This window comes from Diabrotica virgifera, chromosome 4 (genome assembly GCF_917563875.1).
Source record: "Diabrotica virgifera virgifera chromosome 4, PGI_DIABVI_V3a".
In the NCBI taxonomy this organism is placed as follows: Eukaryota; Metazoa; Arthropoda; class Insecta; order Coleoptera; family Chrysomelidae; genus Diabrotica; species Diabrotica virgifera.
Window position 1 is genome coordinate 80633101 of NC_065446.1, and position 9191 is coordinate 80642291.

Genomic DNA, 9191 nt, shown 5'->3' on the forward strand with positions numbered 1-9191 from the left:
CCCCTTAAATAATTATATACTCGTAGCTTTCAAATGAGAATATTTGTATTAAGAGCGTTAAAAAGTATAATATACTAAGGCCCGGTCTTTTTACCTCTAGATAACTAGTTATCGGGAAGTTTTTCTGACAGATTTACATGTAATCTGCCAGATTACATGTAAATCTGTCAGAAAAACTTCCCGACAACTAGTTATTCGGAGGTGAAAAGACCGGGCCTAAGTTTAGTAAGATTTTCTAAAAAAAAAGTCTACAATATAGAAAAAAATATGTAGTTTTGTTTTGTTATAAATAAATTTATTGAATAATAAACAAAATGAAAGCATCTCTGGGATATGGTAAAGCGTTATTTAGGTGTCTTTATTCGAGTTAAATCGGACTCAAAAGAAGAAAATTGCTCTATTGTAAGTTGTAAGCCGAGAAAATACTTTTTCTGTGGATGCTATACAATGTGCAACTTCTCTCACTACTTACATACATTCAAAACGAACAATTTCTCAGGAAGTGAGAAAAGTCGGCCACTGCAGTGAGGCATATAGGGCAGTCAATGAGGTTATGTGGCTCCAAATTCCATCCTACTATATCTATTTACGTGATATTTTCACAGTAAGTAGGGAATAGCCCAAGAAACAAAGTCTACCCTACGCCGATGTGTGCTTTTGTCTTGGGGGCGGTTCCCACCCCTTCTCGGGGGTGGAAAATCTTTTGCTTAAATAACTACGGAAGTTGCTAGAGAACCTAATACTAAGCAAAAACTGTTCTATAATTTTTTTTTCGAAAACTCAATACTTTTTGAGTTATTCCTGGTTGAAAATTGGCCATTTTCATTGAAACATAACACCTTTTCAACCGGTTTTTTGCGAATACCTTAAAAACTATGCATCTAACGAAAAAAACTATATAAAACATTTTTGTAGCTTATAAAATAACAAAGAGATTCTTTCCTTTATGAATCTTCTAATAACACAAAAAGAGATATGGTAAGTGAAAAAAACTTGTTTTCTTGGTGCATGCTACAATCAGTGTATTTAACTTGAAATAACAGAGAAACGGTCGATTTTAGGTGTATAATGCTCCCAATAACTTTTGTTGTGCTTGAAAAGACCTATAAATTAAGCAATATTAAATGTCGATTACATTCAAACTATGCGAGTTTTAAAAAATTTGATGACTAACGTATTTTAAGAAAACAATGAGAAGTATATTTAACCCCTCATCCACAAGAATTTAAATGCATCGTTTTCCTTCTACAATACATTTTACTATAGTGTTCTTTTTATGTTCAAAAAGTTGGGCGCGTTTAAAATGTATGGTTTTTGAAAAAAATAAGATCAAATTATTGAGTGCATTTTTAAATTTTCTTAAAAATCTTCCTATTTCTCCATGTAACTCGAAAATGATAACAGATGCCAAAAAAAGATGCCATACAAAAATGTAGGTTTCTTCTAGATAAACATTTTGATTTTATTTTTTATAACAGTATCTCTTATTATTTTTAAGTTACATGGAGATAAAGGAAGATTTTTAAGAAAATTTAAATATGCGCTTTATAAGTTGATCTTATTTTTTTCAAAAACCATTCATTTTATACCCGCTCAACTTTTTGAACATAAAAATAACACTGTAGTTAAATGTATTGTAGAAGGAAAACGATGCATTTAAATTCTTGTGGATGAGGAATTAAATACACTTCTCAATTTTTTCTTAAAATTCGTTAGTCATCAATTTTTTGCAGCATATCTCGCTTAGTTTGAATGTAATCGACATTTAATATTGCATATTTGAAAGGACTTTTGAAGCACAATAAAAGGTATTTCTAGAATTATACACCTAAAATCGACCGTTTCTCTGTTATTTCAAGTTGAATACACTGATTTGAGCATGCACCAAAAAAAAAACAAACTCTTTTTACCTACCATATCTCTTTTTGTGTCATAACTAGAAGATTGAAGAAGGAACAAATCTCTTTGATTTTTTATAAGCTACAAAAATGTTTTAATAATTTTTTTAGTTAGATGCATTGTGTATTGTGTTTAAGGTATTCGCAAAAAACCGTTTGAAAAGGTGTTATATTTCAATGAAAATGGCCAATTTTCAACTACGAATAACTCAAAAAGTATCGAGTTTTAGAAAAAAAATTATAGAACAGTTTTTACTTAGAATTAGGTTCTCTAGCAACTTCGGTAGTTGTTTAAACAAAAAATTGTCCACCCCCGAGAAGGGGTGGGAACCGCCCCCAAGACAAAAGCACACATCGGCATAGGGTAGACTTTGAATAAGGAGATATTTTCAGGCTATTCCTAAAATTTCATTAAAATCCATGCAGTAGGATAGAATTCGGAGGCAATAACCTGTTCTTGCTCTCATTGACTGCCCCAATATTTTTTCTCACGGGTTCTCCTACGGTTTACATACATATGGTCGTCGTTTCCATGGTAACATACACAATACAAACACAATAATTAATGTTGTCAAAAAAATTGTTGAAGCAAATCTTATCCGGAATTACCTTTCAAAGCTGCTCAAAAATAACTGTTAATTATAATTTCAAATAAATAACGTAAATATATAAATCTTAAGAATATTAAATACCTACATGTATATGTATTTTATTTCAATTTATGCATATAATATACTTAAAAGCAACTAAATTATTTAATTTTTAAATTTGAACGCTTGACAAATCCGCATCCATAGAAAAAGTACAGTGTACAACACATGAGAAAATGACATATTTCTCGCTCGCTTGATTTGCGGCCCTCGCCTTGTGCCTCGGCTCTTGCCAACCAACTTCTGCGCTCGTGAGAAATATGTCTTTTTTCTCACTTGTTGTACAATATACTATTTTTTTACGTATGTATACCGATTTTGAGATTCATTTTTTTTTTAGTATTTTTCACGAGCAATGCCAATCGTTTTCATTATTATAATATCTATGTTATGAATGTTATGAAAATTTTTGTCGAGAAAAAGCCTTTTTTTCTTTTAGAAGAAGCGTCTTACTGAGTTTTTTGAAGAAGCCAAAAAATTGGAATAATTTCAAAAAATTCCTGAGGCCGCCCAAATAGTTATATTCCGATTCCATAAAGTGCGTTGGAGAGTAGGGTGGTGCAAAAAAAGTCAAGTTGATAATTCCGTATCGCTATAGTGCGGAAAAGTTGCGATTGGTAATTACAAGAAAAACAAAAAAAGAATTATTCAAATCGGACTTTATCTTCCGATCCCGCAACGGGCCTAAAGATTATGAAAAAAATAAAATTTGACCTTTTTTTCAAAAATTTTTATTTATCCTCCATGTATGTTTTATTTATCGCTATAGTAAAATTTATTTACAGTTTGTATGGTTGAGTAATAAAAAAATAGTTTTACGCATTTAAGGAATATCTTCCGATTCCGCAAGGTCAATCAAAAACTATATACATTTTAAATTTTTGATGATTTTAATAAATTAAAAAATATTTAGTTATCTCATTTTTCTGTTACATTGTGAAGCTCTTCGCTTGTTTAGATATTGTATGACAATATTTAAATAAAACAGAAATCAGAACCAGGTGGTGGTTGCACTTCTAGGTCCACTCACAACCTTCTCTCCAACCAACCAATAAGTGTGTGTTTTTTATCTTACTTACAAATGTGCATTTCTTTTTGATCTGTTTGTGTCTAGCTTTTAAACGCCAACTTTGTATTGTGATTTGGTGGTAAAATCTGGCAGCATTTATCTTGACCTAAGTGTTGCCCTGATGAATCCATCTCTTGATTGGGATCCACGACCCACATACATTAGACGATGCAACCAACGTGACCAACTTTCCGCACCGCTCGACAGCTTGCCGCAGGTGGCATGGATGGTTTTATACATTCCTGTCTGGCATGATGTAATGCAGGAACTTATATCTTCATTTGAAACTCTGCGAAGAGGTGCGTAGAGTTGGTCACATTATTGGAAGCATCGTCTAATGTCTAATGTATGTGGGCCCCAATCAAGAGATGGATTCATCAGGGCAACACTTAAATCAAGGTCCATGCTGCCAGATTTTGCCACCAAATCACAATAAAAAGTTGGCGTAGTAAAAGCTGGACACAAACAGATAAAAAAATGTACATATATTTAAATAATGCAAAAAAAACACACACTCATTGGTTGGTGGAAGAGAAGGGTGTGAGTGGACCTACAAGTGCAACCACCACCTCGTTCTGAGTTCTGGGTTGTTTAAATATTGTCATACAATATCTAAACAAGCAAAGAGTTTCACAATGTTACAGAAAATTGACATAACTAAATGTTTTTAATTTATCAGGCTCATCAAAAATTTCATTTTCTTATAGATTTTGATTGACCTTGCGGGATCGGAAGATATTCGTTAAATGCGTAAAACTATTTTTTTATTACCCAACCATGCAAACTGTAAATAAATTTTACTATGGCGATAAATAAAACGTACATGGAGTTTATATAAAAAATTTTGAAAAAAGGTAAAATTTCATTTTTTTCATAATCTTTAGGCGGGATCGGAAGATAAAGTTCGATTTGAATAGCACCGATTTGAAGTTTTCCGCACTATAGCGACACGGAATTATCAACTTGACTTTTTTCGCACCACCTTTTATAAAGAAAAATTGGCAGACTTCAATATGGTCAAATTGATTGAATTATTGTAATGAAATTTGGTAAACTGTTTTATTATATTATAAAGATTTTCTAGGCGAGTTATAAAGGTCTGAACTGCAATCTAAGTGGTTGGGAAAACATTGGATAAGAAATGGCTTGTTTCCTCGATTTTTGTATTGATTCCTATTTTGCATCAAGGGTAATAACTTTAATCTTTTTAGCCAGTCATATCTTATCTACATATATAAAATTTAATTACAGCTATTTTATTTCATTACGACTGACGACTTTGCTCTAAAATGAATCGTAGAGTTATAGTTATAAGCTAGGAAAGTAGAAAAAAATTTATGTTTTTGCTAATTTTTAAATATTTTAATTTTTTTATTAATTTTCCTGACCTACTTGACTGGGAGAAAAAGTCAATTACTTATTATCATTGAAGTTATCACAAAACGTTTTCTTCTAAAATCAGAATACTATCTCTCACGTCCTCAAATCACATTCTCCCTGGTCGTTTGTTCGTACATATTACAAAAAGTTTAAAAAAGAAAAAAATATATAAACAACAATTTAAATAATCAACTATACTGTGTAATAGTTTTTTTTTTTGTTTTAAATACGACTTTCTAATAATTTAAACGAAATTTGTAAAAAAATCACAAACTTTACCTCATGTCATATTAAAATTTTGTTCAAAAACACCAAGCTCCATTCATAATTTCAGAAAAATACCAATAAACTAATAACTCACCAAAACAAATATTTTCTTTCATCCGACATTGCCACACGCGCCACACACAAACAACAGAGGTTTGACAAATAAACGAAAATCTACATAAAAACTTTTACCACATGATCCCCTCTCCACGAGCGAAGCTGTACTGTATAGTAAAAAAAAATAAAAAATAAACAAGTTAACATAATCACTTACTGAAGAAGAACACTGCGAGGCATAAGTTAGGGATATAGAAAATTATGCGCATTTTCATATTTGATTTTTTCGTGAATAGATTAACCGATTCCGCTATTTCTTTATTATTTTATATTTTTTTAACATTTACACAGTTGTGCTAAAGTTTATTCAAACTTCTTTTTTGTACTTATAGCGAGTGGAAGAAAAGAAATGTTTTTCTTATGTTAAGTTTGAAACACCTTGTAGGGAGGACGAGGTACTAATGTACCTGTAATACATCAGAATCGTTTTGTAGTTTTATGTTTTGTTAACATTTTGTTTTTTGAATGTCCTTTATATCTTTAGAAAAAGAGCAAATAGACGGTTTTGTAGTTTAACATGATGTGTTTTAACCGATACAAAAGTTTGAGACACCCTGTAGCGAGGAAAAGGTACAAAGGTGGGTATATATCGATATTATGTTGTAGTTTCATTCATATTTTGTGAACATTTTATTTTTTTAATTTCTCTGATATCTTTAATAACAAAGAAACTAGACGATTTTTCCCCTTTAATATGTGTTTTAACTGACGACATGACGTCAGTCCTATTGGTATCATTATTATCTTACTTACTTACTAAGACTTATGGTTTTCTTCCGGATTTGATTGTTTATTAATACATACCTTTTCCTTGGCACAGTAGTTTCCTTTTTCCTTGTGCACACTACTACTGTTACTCAGATGTTATTTATACATATATAAAGTATTTATATATTGTCTTTAATAAATATTGTTAATAAATATATTTGTTGTTGCTATTTTGATTTTATATAATATAGCAAGACAAGATAAATATTGATTTTTTTGTATTTCAGGTCATTGTATCAAGTGTCATTTGTTCCTTGTAGTTCGTTACTTCAAAAATCTCAAGCTGTCTTGAGTTGGCGCCCTTATTCTTCTCTACTTACAGTAATTTTCATATCATTCTATTTCCAGTGGTCTCATCTAGTTGTATTGAGTTTTTGTATTAAAAGGCTCATTTTCTTCCTTGTTTATATATTTTCGTTATCCAATATCTCTGTTTTTATATCTCAACGCCAATATTCAGTGTACTAAAGCTAGCCCGAATACTCACTTGAGATTTAGTGTCTCTCTGCCCATTTGATTTGTTCTTCTGACCTAAGCCATTTTCTCCCAGTTCTTCTTTAATTTGTCAGGTCTTACTCTTCTAAATCACAATACCCAGAGTATTGTGTTAAAAATTGACATGATTGATAAGATACGTGAGGAGGTTATGTCTTATCATACCACTAAGATGAAATTATATCCTATATATAGTGCGAAAGGAACAAAGTTTTCAACGAAAAAAATCTGTGTAATGTACCTCTCGATATTTAAAGTGCCTCCACGTAGACGCCAAATCCATATTTACTCTCAAGGAAATTCCACCCCAAAACATTACAGAGCCTCCACCAAACAATCTCGTCTCTCTTATGTTGCGCTGTGCATACCGCTCACCTGGTTAACAAATAACTCTTATAAGTGTCGATAAGAAGTGTTTACGTTACGTGCCTTTCTGATTTTAAAGTATTGTCTAATCTGTTTACGAAAAAATCAACTATGAAAATGAGCATAATTTTCTATATCCCTAACTTATGACTCGCAGTATAAAAGTGTAAATGATATATAGTAGATTTTATCAAAAATTCTTTAAAGAATTATTAATAAAATTTTTAGTTTTTTAGTAAATTTTTAACTATGGTATACAGCCAACTACAAAAATTTACTATGTATTTTTTTTTGTTTTAAGTAACATTTTTCATAATTTAAACCAAGTTTGTGGAAGATTTAGAAACGTAATCTCATTTTATATTAAAATTTTGTCCAAATACACTAAACTTCATTCATAATTTTAGAAAAATACCAATAAACTCACCAAAACAAATATTTTCTTTCGTCCGACATTGACACACGCGCCACACACAAACAACAGAGGTGTGACAAATAAACGAAAAATCTACTGAAAAACTTTTACCACTCTCAAGGAAATTCCACCTCAAAACATTAAACAGAGCCTCCATTAAACAATTTCGTCTCTCTAAGTTGCGCTGTGCATACCGCTCACCTGGTCGACAAATAACTCTTATAAGTGTCTAAGTGTTTAAGTTGCGTGCCTTTCTGTTTTTAAAGTTTTGTTAACTGTTATTTCTTATTGTTAGGTAAAGTGTTGTTTTAATTAAAACACATGTTAAAGAGTAAAACCACCTATTTTCTTTGTTTCTTAAGATATCGGGGACATTCAAAAAGCAAAATGTTCACAACACAAAACATCAGACTATAATACTCGTATGATTCCGATGCATACTCGTATTTGTACCTCGTCCTCCCTACAGGGTGTCTCAAACTTAACATAAGAAAAATATATCTTTTGTTCCACCCGGTATACAAAAAAAGTTTGAGTAAACCTTTGCACAACTGTATAAATACTAAAGAAAAATATAAAATAATAAAAAATAGCGGATTCAGTTAATCTGTTCACGAAAAAATCCACTATGAAAATGAGCATAATTTTCTATATCCCTAACTTATGACCCGCAGTATAAAATACTTCCAGTGTAAAGGGTATATAGATTTTATTAAAATTTTTTACTTTTTCAGTAAATTTTTAACTATGGTATACAGCCAACTACAAAAATTTACTATGTATTTTTTTTTGTTTTAAATAACATTTTTTATAATTTAAACCAAGTTTGTGGAAGATTTAGAAACGTAATCTCATTTTATATTAAAATTTTGTCCAAAAACACTAAGCTTCATTCAAAATTTTAGAAAAATACCAATAAACTCACCAAAACAAATATTTTCTTTCGTCCGACATTGACACACGCGCCACACACAAACAACAGAGGTGTGACAAATAAACGAAAATCTAAATCTACAGAAAAACTTTTACCACATGATCCCCTCTCCACGAGCGAAGCTGTACTGTATACTGTATATTACATACACGACGCATCGTACGAAAGTGAAAACGACGGCCAACCGCTTTTCAGAATATATTAAACCGACCAAAGAGTGATTTTCCGCTTTTCCGACTTTCCGCGGGCATCGGCCGCGACGCGCTAGGCGCTTTCCCGATGCTGAAAATATTTCCCCTGGTTGTTATAGCAACCTAGTGAATTTGTCTCCTGTACCGACTGAAGTCAATAGGTAGAGAGGCGGTGATATGAACACCATTACATTTTTATTAATAATATATCCAGATAGCCCAACCAGGGAACACAAAATTTTACGAAAACCTCCAAAAAAATAAAGGAAGAATGAAAATTTGGAAATAGGTAGTTGAAATTGTCTATTATTATATAAGAAAAAGTTTACAATTCTACATCCCCTCCATTTTACAAAAATTGGGAAATACGGGGTGATAAATATTTTCTCGTGAGTGAAAAAATATACGTTGAAAATAGGATATGGAATAGGATACCGGAATTGGATAAAATGACTAATTCTAAGCAACTTTTGTTCTGTGGAGTTTTTTTTACAAGTCAATACTTTTCGAGTTATCGAGTGAATATGTTCATTTGTAACAAAAAAAAAACATGTTTATGGACGGTTTTTCGCAGATAACTCAAAAAGTAAGTACTCTAGTGAAAAAAATGTTCTTAGTAAAAATATAGCTTATAAAAAATT

The 9191-nt window shown here is 31.2% G+C and overlaps 1 protein-coding gene across 1 annotated transcript in view; it reads right to left on the reverse strand.

The window, feature by feature from the left end:
• LOC114331268 (protein rhomboid) overlaps positions 1-8556 on the reverse strand; it is a 137650-nt gene extending 129094 nt beyond the window's left edge. The window contains exon 1 of the mRNA XM_028280780.2: positions 8351-8556. The gene's annotated coding sequence lies outside the window, so the exon portion shown is untranslated. The remainder of the gene's footprint in view (positions 1-8350) is intronic.
• Positions 8557-9191: the final 635 nt, after the last annotated feature.